The 9,550-nt window shown below is 43.0% G+C and overlaps 1 long non-coding RNA gene across 1 annotated transcript; it reads left to right on the forward strand.

The window, feature by feature from the left end:
• The first annotated feature begins 217 nt into the window (after window positions 1–217).
• On the forward strand, window positions 218–8,400 carry LOC122459763. The gene is made up of 4 exons (XR_006280651.1): window positions 218–257; window positions 2,395–2,444; window positions 2,560–2,725; window positions 8,372–8,400. It is a non-coding gene; the product is annotated as an uncharacterized LOC122459763 (long non-coding RNA).
• The last annotated feature ends 1,150 nt before the right edge of the window (window positions 8,401–9,550 follow it).

Consider the following 9,550-nt stretch of genomic DNA (forward strand, 5'->3'; position numbering starts at 1 on the left):
CCATCACTCCAAACCTGTTAACCTGAAACTCAGAGTAAATAGGCCAGCTACAATTCTGGTTTCAGCAGCAGGATCTTTTCACCCCTCAGGATCTATCACCTGGGGCTAGATAGAAGTTGGTGTGCCTCCCACCTCCATTGTGTGTGTGTAATGGACAAAAGAGATAGAGAGAGGATTTTCCAAAACAACAACAGAAGATTTATTAGGGAAGTAACAACAGAAACAGGGAAGAATCATGAACTATAACCAGATAACAAGTGAGTTGTGGTTCAACGGAGGTGAGTATAAAACTCAGGCCGCAACTAACCCAAACCGTGGCAACAACTAAACAAAAGAGAACAAAAGAATACCTCAAGATACTTTCCTGTCATCTCAGGCATTGGCACCCTGACAGCAGGATTGTCTGGCTACGTAGACTCCCTCCTCAGGCCCTTCATTACCAGCACTCCCAGCTATCTTCGAGACACCACTGACTTCCTGAGGAAACTACAGTCCATTGGTGATCTTCCTAAAAACACCATCCTAGCCACTATGGATGTAGAAGCCTCTACACCAACATTCCACACAAAGATGGACTACAAGCCGTCAGGAACAGTATCCCCGATACTGTCACGGCTAACCTGGTGGCTGAACTTTGTGACTTGTCCTGACCCATAACTATTTCACATTGGTGACAATGTATACCTTCAAATCAGCGGCACTGCGATGGGTACCCGCATGGCCCCACAGTATGCCAACATTTTTATGGCTGACTTAGAACAACGCTTCCTCAGCTCTCGTCCCCTAATGCCCCTACTCTCCTTGCGCTACATTGATGACATCTTCATCATCTGGACCCATGGAAAAGAAGCTCTTGAGGAATTCCACCATGATTTCAACAATTTCCATCCCACCATCAACCTCAGCCTGGACCAGTCCACACAAGAGATCCACTTCCTGGACACTACGGTGCTAATAAGCGATGGTCACATAAACACCACCCTATATCGGAAACCTACTGACCGCTATTCCTACCTACATGCCTCTAGCTTTCATCCAGATCATACCACTCGATCCATTGTCTACAGCCAAGCGCTACGATATAACCGCATTTGCTCCATCCCCTCAGACAGAGACAAACACCTACAAGATCTCTATCATGCATTCCTACAACTACAATACCCACCTGCTGAAGTGAAGAAACAGATTGACAGAGCCAGAAGAGTACCCAGAAGTCACCTACTACAGGACAGGCCCAACAAAGAAAACAACAGAACGCCACTAGCCATCACCTTCAGCTCCCAACTAAAACCTCTCCAACACATCATCAAGGATCTACAACCTATCCTGAAGGACGACCCATCACTCTCACAGATCTTGGGAGACAGACCAGTCCTTGCTTACAGACGGCCCCCCAATCTGAATCAAATACTCACCAGCAACCACACACCACACAACAGAACCACTAACCCAGGAACCTATCCTTGCAACAAAGCCCGTTGCCAACTCTGTCCACATATCTATTCAGGGGATACCATCATAGGGCCTAATCACATCAGCCACACTATCAGAGGCTCCTTCACCTGCGCATCTACCAATGTGATATATGCCATCATGTGCCAGCAATGCCCCTCTGCCATGTACATTGGCCAAACTGGACAGTCTCTACGTAAAAGAATGAATGGACACAAATCAGACATCAAGAATTATAACATTCAAAAACCAGTTGGAGAACACTTCAATCTCTCTGGTCACTCGATCACAGACCTAAGAGTGGCTATACTTCAACAAAAAAGCTTCAAAAACAGACTCCAACGAGAGACTGCTGAATTGGAATTAATTTGCAAACTGGATACAATTAACTTAGGCTTGAATAGAGACTGGGAATGGATGAGTCATTACACAAAGTAAAACTATTTCCCCATGGTATTTCTCCCTCCCACCCCACCCCTCACTGTTCCTCTGATATTACGAAAGCTTATGCTCTAATAAATTTGTTAGTCTCTAAGGTGCCACAAGTACTCCTTTTCTTTTTGCGAATACAGACTAACACGGCTGCTACTCTGAAATCTGATATTCTTGTTAACTGCTGGAATTAGCCTACCTTGCTTGTCACCATGAAAGGTTTTCCTCCTTTCCCCCCCCTGCTGCTGGTGATGGCTTATCTTAAGTGATCACTCTCCTTACAGTGTGTATGATAAACCCATTGTTTCATGTTCTCTGTGTGTGTGTATATAAATCTCTCCTCTGTTTTTTCCACCAAATGCATCCGATGAAGTGAGCTGTAGCTCACGAAAGCTTATGCTCTAATAAATTTGTTAGTCTCTAAGGTGCCACAAGTACTCCTTTTCTTTTTCCTGTCTCTAGGTTTTCTTAACCAGCAGGAATGAGGTTAAGATGCATTTGTCTTCACAGGTGATCCACGGGCTCACAGGATTTAGAAGCTGAAGTAGTGGGGCCCGAAGGTGAGAGCCCTCAGGATCCTGGCGGCTGGTCCCAAAGATAAGATGTTGGAACTCAGGAACACCACGATGTTTAAGGTAAGTGACTAGTTGTTAACAGTCTTTAATGTCTTTACAGCTGCTGGTGATCTTGATCTGATTGCCTCATCCACTGATCTTGATCTGGAGATCTGATGCCGTACAAAAAGACTGCACCTTGACTGTCTCTATAACAGACAGCTCCCGAGCAATGGGTGCTCAGACTAATTTAATTTTTTTAAAGACGCACATGCCTAGGCTCTGAGGTAAGTAGCTCTACAGGAGCCAGTTGGAACTAATTCCAAATGTCCATTGGCTTCTTTCATGCCAAAGTTACGTAAAGAAGCTTCCCCAGTGTGGCATCTGAGTTATCCTTTGCCTCAGATGCCATGATGGACACTTGAACTCCATTCTGGAAAATGTGGTAACCTGCTAAAATGTACTAATAACAGAAAATGTAATAACAAACAGCTAAAAGTGCATAGAACATTGTGATAAACATCATAAGGACTATATTGAGCGCGAAATGAACAAAAAAACCATGCAACAACCCTCTTCCCTTTTAACAGGGTTTCCAGTTTTTTTCCCCCTCCCCTTTTTCTCACACTGGTAATTCATGGTTACACAGTCTTAATTCTCCAATCCTGGGGTTTTCTTTTCTGTTTTAACGTCTTTTAATTATCTTTAATGGTCCACCATTGTCTTTCCTTAAGTTACAATGCTAGTTGCTTGCAGTTAGTTTCCTGCAAACAGCTAGCCTGAGCAGTTCCCCTCCCTGCCTGATTATTTCACTCCCTTCTCCTCCCAGTTGAGAGGTGATGCTGTAGTTGCCCCTCAGTTACAATTACAATTTTCTACACATACATTAATAAACATAACCTATCAGAACATTACAAGCTTTCATAAAAGACCTTACTTGACATAATTATACATGATAACATTGTATAAAACCAGTTGAGAGTCAATTGCTTATTTAGGATTCAGATCTCCTGTTCTCCCCTTGGGGTGTCTCGATCCTGATTGTCACAATGATAAAATCACAATTTTTGGCAACACTGTTGCATATTGGCATTGCCAACATGGTTTTCTCATACTGCTATTATTGCTTTGTGGTGATGTTTCAGAATCAGAAACATGGATTGGTGCCCTGCTGTGCTAGATACTGTACAAAGATACAGTAAATAACAGTTCATTGCCCCCAGAGACACTACCTGATGATGTTTTGATACAACTCATTCATGTTGTACTACTATCATGTAACAAGATAATGCCAGGATGCAATGTGGCAAAATTCTGCCAGGAAGCCCACATGTTACATCTCTGTGGGGTGTTCTGACATTACATGACAATGTTACACTAAAAAGTCACATTTTGTTGTGATATACCAATATTGGGTGAAAAACATGGGAATGCCCCTCTAAGCAAACTCAAACCTTAGTGGAGTCCCGGTTTTTCCTTCCAAATATCCCTATTAATGACCTTTTAAAAAAAAGTAGAGGTGAACTTAGTGAACAGTGACATATGAGTGAGTTTGTTTGGCTGTTTGTGTTTTTCCTTCTCTTTCAGGTTATTTCAGTTATTTTCAGTTATTTCAGTTACTGGTCAGTTGGGATTGTGTGTCTGGGGACTGTTTGAGCCTTTGTTCCCTGGATAATCCTCCATCATCTTTGATCAGCCTCAATCAGCCTTGTGATCACTCTACCCCTATGTGATTAATGAGGGGGTAGGGCTGACCTAAGAGAGAAGGCCTTAAAAGCCAGAGGAGTGACCAAGGAGAGCTAGCGAACAGGGGTCCAGAAACGGGGGAATTTGCGGGAGGGAGACGTAATAGAATCGCTATGGTTAGGAAGGGCCGCATTGCCAGTGCCAACACTGCTCTTGTCTCCTCCACCTGCACCTGTATCCAGACAGACAACATAACCATGGATGCATACCCAGATCCCGGTATGGATTTGCAGAGACTGTGGCCTATAATTCCCACTCACAGAAAGCCAGGCTGGGGGGACCATCCAGTGTGAAAGGTGCCTGCTGGTGGAATTTCTCAGGAAGCAGGTGGGAGAGCTACAGGAGGAGGTGGCTCGGCTGAGGAGCATCCATGCCCATGAGGAATTCCTCAAGAATATTCATATGGAGACATCTAAGGCTGAGGAACCTATCCAGCTGCAGAGGATTGCAGTCACAGTGCCGGGGAGGAGGATATGGCTCTGTCACATGGAGGACACTGGCAGCAGACAATGCTCCACCCCTACTCCCAACCCACCCATCATGATGGTGGAAAACTGATATACTGCCCTGGCGACAAGCGATATAGAATCACCCCCATACGTGGAGAAGGAGAAGCCATGTACTCCCAAGGCTGGGAGGATCACAGCCACCACTCCCAGGAGGAAACGTAAGGTAGTGGTGGTTGGTGACTGTCTCCTGAGGGGGACGGAGGCATCCATCTGTCACTCTGACATGGCATCCCAGGAGGTATGCTGCCTGCCAGGGGCCTGTATCCAAGACGTTACGGAGGGATTGTCGAGGATCATCTGGCCCTCTGACTACTACCCCATACTACTCATCCACATGGGCACTAATTATACTGCAAGGTATGACCCTCAGCAGATCAGAAGTGACTACAAGGCTCTGGGACTAAGGGTGAAAGAGTTGGAAGCACAGGTGGTGTTCTCTTCAATCCTTCCGGTCAAGGTTAGGGGCCCAGGCAGAGACAGATGCATCCTGGAGGTGAATGCCTGGCTGTGAAGATGGTATCACCAGGAGGGCTTCGGCTTCCTGGACCACAGGATGCTGTTCCAGGAAGAAGTATTGCTAAATAGAGATGTGGTCCACCTACTGAGGAAGGGGAAGAGCATATTTGGATACAGACTGGCTAATGTAGTGAGGAGGGCTTTAAACGAGGTTAGAAGGGGACAGGTGACCAAAGCCCACAAGTAAGTTAAGAACATGGAAACCTGGGAGAAATTTCAGAATTTGGGGGGAGTATGGGCTGTTATAGCAGGTAAAAAGGAGAGACAAGACAGAACTTGGTGGGGGGGGAATCAAATCCGTATCTTAGATGTCTGTATACTAATATGAGAAGTAAGGGGAATAAGCAGGAAGAACTCAAAATGCTAATAAATAAACACAACTATGACACAGTTGGCATCACAGACACCTGGTAGGATAATACGCATGACGGGAATATTGGTATAGAAGGGTACAGCTTTCTCAGGAAGGTCAGGCAGGGGAAAAAAGAAGGAGGTGTTGCCTTATTTATTAAAAATGTATACACTTGGACTGAGGTTGAGATGGAAATAGGAGATAGACTTGTTGAAAGTCTCTGGGTAAGGATAAAAGGGGTAAAAAACAAGTGTGATGTATGGTAGGGGGTCTACTACAGACCCCTAATCAGGAAGAAGAGGTGGATGAGGCTTTTTTTAAACAACTACAAAATCATCCAAAGCACAGGACTTGGTGGTGATGGGGGACTTTAACTAGTCAACATCTGTTGGGAAAATAACACAGCAGGGCATAAAATATCCAACAAGTTCTTGGAATGTGTTAGAGACCATTTTTTATTTCAGAAGGTGGAGAAAGCTACTGGGGGAGAGGCTTTTCTAGATTTGATTTTGACAAATAGGAAGGAACTGGTTGAGAATTTGAAAGTGGAAGGCAGTTTGGGTGAAAGTGATCATGAAATGATAGATTTCAGAGTAGCAGCCGTGTTAGTCTGTATTCGCAAAAAGAAAAGGAGTACTTGTGGCACCTTAGAGACTAACAAATTTAATAGAGCATAAGCTTTCGTGAGCTACAGCTCACTTCATCGGATGCATTTAAAGTGAGCTGTAGCTCACGAAAGCTTATGCTCTAATAAATTTGTTAGTCTCTAAGGTGCCACAAGTACTCCTTTTCTTTTTGAAATGATAGAGTTCATGATTCTAAGGAATGGTAGGAGGGAAACCTGCAAAATAAAGACAATGGATTTCAAGAAGGCTGACTTTAGCAAATTCAGGGAGTTGGTAGGTAAAATCCCATGCAAAGCAAGTCTAAGGGGAAAAACAATTGAAGGCAGTTGGCAGTTTTCCAAAAAGACATTATTAAGGGCACAAGAACAAACTATCCCAATGCGTAGGAAAAGATAGGAAGTATGGAAAGAGACCACCCTGGCTTAACCAGGAGATCTTCAATGATCTAAAAATCAAAAAACAGTCCGACAAAAGATGGAAATTAGGTCAAATTACAAAGGATGAAGATACACAACTAACACAAGTATGTATGGACAGAATTAGAAAAACCAAGGCACAAAATGAGATCAAACTAGCTAGAGACATAAAGAGTAACAAGAAAACATTCTACAAATACATTAGAAGCAAGAGGAAAACCAAGGACGGGGTAGACCCGCTACTCAATGAGCGGGCGGGAGGAAATAACAACAGAAAATGTGGAAATGGCAGAGGTGCTTAATGACTTCTTTCTTTTGGTTTTCACCAAGAAGGTTGTTGGTGACTGGACATCTAACATAGTGAATACCAGTGAAAATGAGGTAGGATCAAAAGAGGCTAAAATAGGAAAAGAACAAGTTAAAAATTACTTAGACAAATTAGATGTCTTCAAGTCACAAGGGCCTGATTAAATGCATCCTAGAATATTCAAGGAGCTGACTGAGGAGATATCTGAGTCATTAGTGATTATCTTTGAAAAGTCATGGAAGACTGGAGAGATTCCAGAAGACTGGAAAAAGGCAAATAGAGTGCCGATCTATAAAAAGGGAAATAAGAACAACCCGTGGAATTATAGACTAGTCAGTTTAACTTCTGTACCTGGAAAGATAATGGAGCAAATAATTAAGCAATCAATTTGCAAACATCTGGAAGATAATAAGGTGATAAGTGACAACATGGATTTGTCAAAAACAAATCATGTCATACCAACCTGATAGCTTTCTTTGACAGGGTAACAAGCCTTGTGGATAGGGGAAGCAGAAGACACGGTATACCTTTACTTTAGTAAAGCTTTTAATACTGTCTCACATGATCTTCTTATAAACAAACTAGGGAAATGCAACTTGGATGGAGCTACTATAAGATGGGTGCAAAACTGGTTGGAAAACCATTCTCAGAGAGTAGTTATCAGTGGTTCACAGTCATGCTGGAAGGCCATAATGAATGAGATCCCGCAGGGATCAGTTCTGAGTCCGGTTCTGTTCAATATCTTCATCAATGATTCAGATAATGGCATACAGAGTACACTTATAAAGTTTGCAGATGATATCAAGCTGGGAGGGACTGCAAGTGCTTTGGAGGATAGGATTAAAATTCAAAATGATCTGGATAAACTGGAGAAATAGTCTCAAGTAAATAGGATGAAATTCAATAAGGACAAATGCAAAGTCTTCCACTTAGGAAGGAACAATCAGTTGCACACATACAAAATGGGAAATTACTTCCTAGGAAGACATAGCAGAAAGGGATCTGGGGGTCATAGTGGACTGAAGGGTTAAAATCCATTGCTGATGTAATAACCTGGTATATGGATTTGTGTACAGGCCCAAAGTCCAGAGTTTGGTCAAGAGGTCAGTGGCCTAGCAATAGCTAAGAGAAAGCAGAATAACCAAAGATAATCTTGTTTTTGCTAAACTATGCCTTTTCAGCAAAACACCAGATGTTGGGGGCAATAATTGTGTCTTATTCAAAGTTGCAAATAGAACAAAGAAGCCCTGTATCTGTTGTGTTAGTTTCTTCTGTAGGGAGATGTTCTTCCCACACATCCAACCTTGAGTTTATGAAAGGTTCAAGCATGTCAGTATAAGATATGATCTCCTCCCACCTCCCTTTCCCAGGGACCAATGCATGCCTTAAAATACAAATAAACAACCTGAAAGACAATCTTTATTGTCATATACTTTCACTGTTTCTTTGCTTTTACCCCAGATATGTATCTGTTGGACAATCAAAGGAGCTACTTCATTCCTATGGACCCCAAATCAGAATTCATAGATTCATAGATACTAAGGTCAGAAGGGACCATTCTGATCATCTAGTCCGACCTCCTGCACAGCGCAGGCCACAAAATCTCACCCACCCACTCCTATGGAAAACCTCACCCATGTCTGAGCTATTGAAGTCCTTAAATCATGGTTTAAAGACTTCAAGGAGCAGAGAAGCCTCCCTCAAGTCAACCATGCCCCATGCTACAGAGGAAGGCGAAAAACCTCCAGGGCCTCTCCAATCTGCCCTGGAGGAAAATTCCTTCCCGACCCCAAATATGGCAATCAGCTAAACCCTGAGCATATGGGCAAGATTCACCAGTCAGATACTACAGAAAATTCTTTCCTGGGTAACTCAGATCCCATCCATCTCATATCCCATCTCAGGGGATTTGGCCTATTTACCCTGAATATTTAAAGATCAATTACTTACCAAAATCCCATTATCCCATCATACCATCTCCTCCATAAACTTATCGAGTAGAATCTTAAAACCAGATAGATCTTTTGCCCCCACTGCTTCTCTTGGAAGGCTATTCCAAAACTTCACTCTACATTCACTAATACATTTATTAAAGTACCAGTTAAATGTTAAATTGTCAACTTGAGACCATGGGCAGAGACATTATGTAACCTTTGACCATTGGCTACTGTGCCATCATGTCTTGCTGCAAGACCTATCCGGGGTTGTGGGACTGCCTACCCCATCACATTCCCCCGCCCATAAAAAATCCATATATTCCATTGTAATCAATTGATTGACAGTGTCTCTGAGCCTAATAAGCAAGGTGACTCTCCGTCAGCGCTGTACCTAATAAACTCCTGTGCTTGACCTCTACACCGTGTGGATTTATGTCCTTCATGGATCACAAGCTAAATATGAGTCAATAGTGTAACACTGTTGCAAAAAAAAGGGAACTTCATTCTGGGATGTATTAGCAGGAGTGTTGTAAGTAAGACGCAAGAAGTAATTTTTCCGCTGTACTCCACGCTGATTAGGCCTCAACTGGAGTATTGTGTCCAGTTCTGGGCGCCACATTTCAGGAAGGACAAATTGGAGAGAATCCAGAGAAGAGCGACAAAAATGATTAAAGGTCTAGAAAACATGAGCTATGAGGGAAGA

Source organism: Dermochelys coriacea, chromosome 4 (assembly GCF_009764565.3).
Source record: "Dermochelys coriacea isolate rDerCor1 chromosome 4, rDerCor1.pri.v4, whole genome shotgun sequence".
In the NCBI taxonomy this organism is placed as follows: Eukaryota; Metazoa; Chordata; order Testudines; family Dermochelyidae; genus Dermochelys; species Dermochelys coriacea.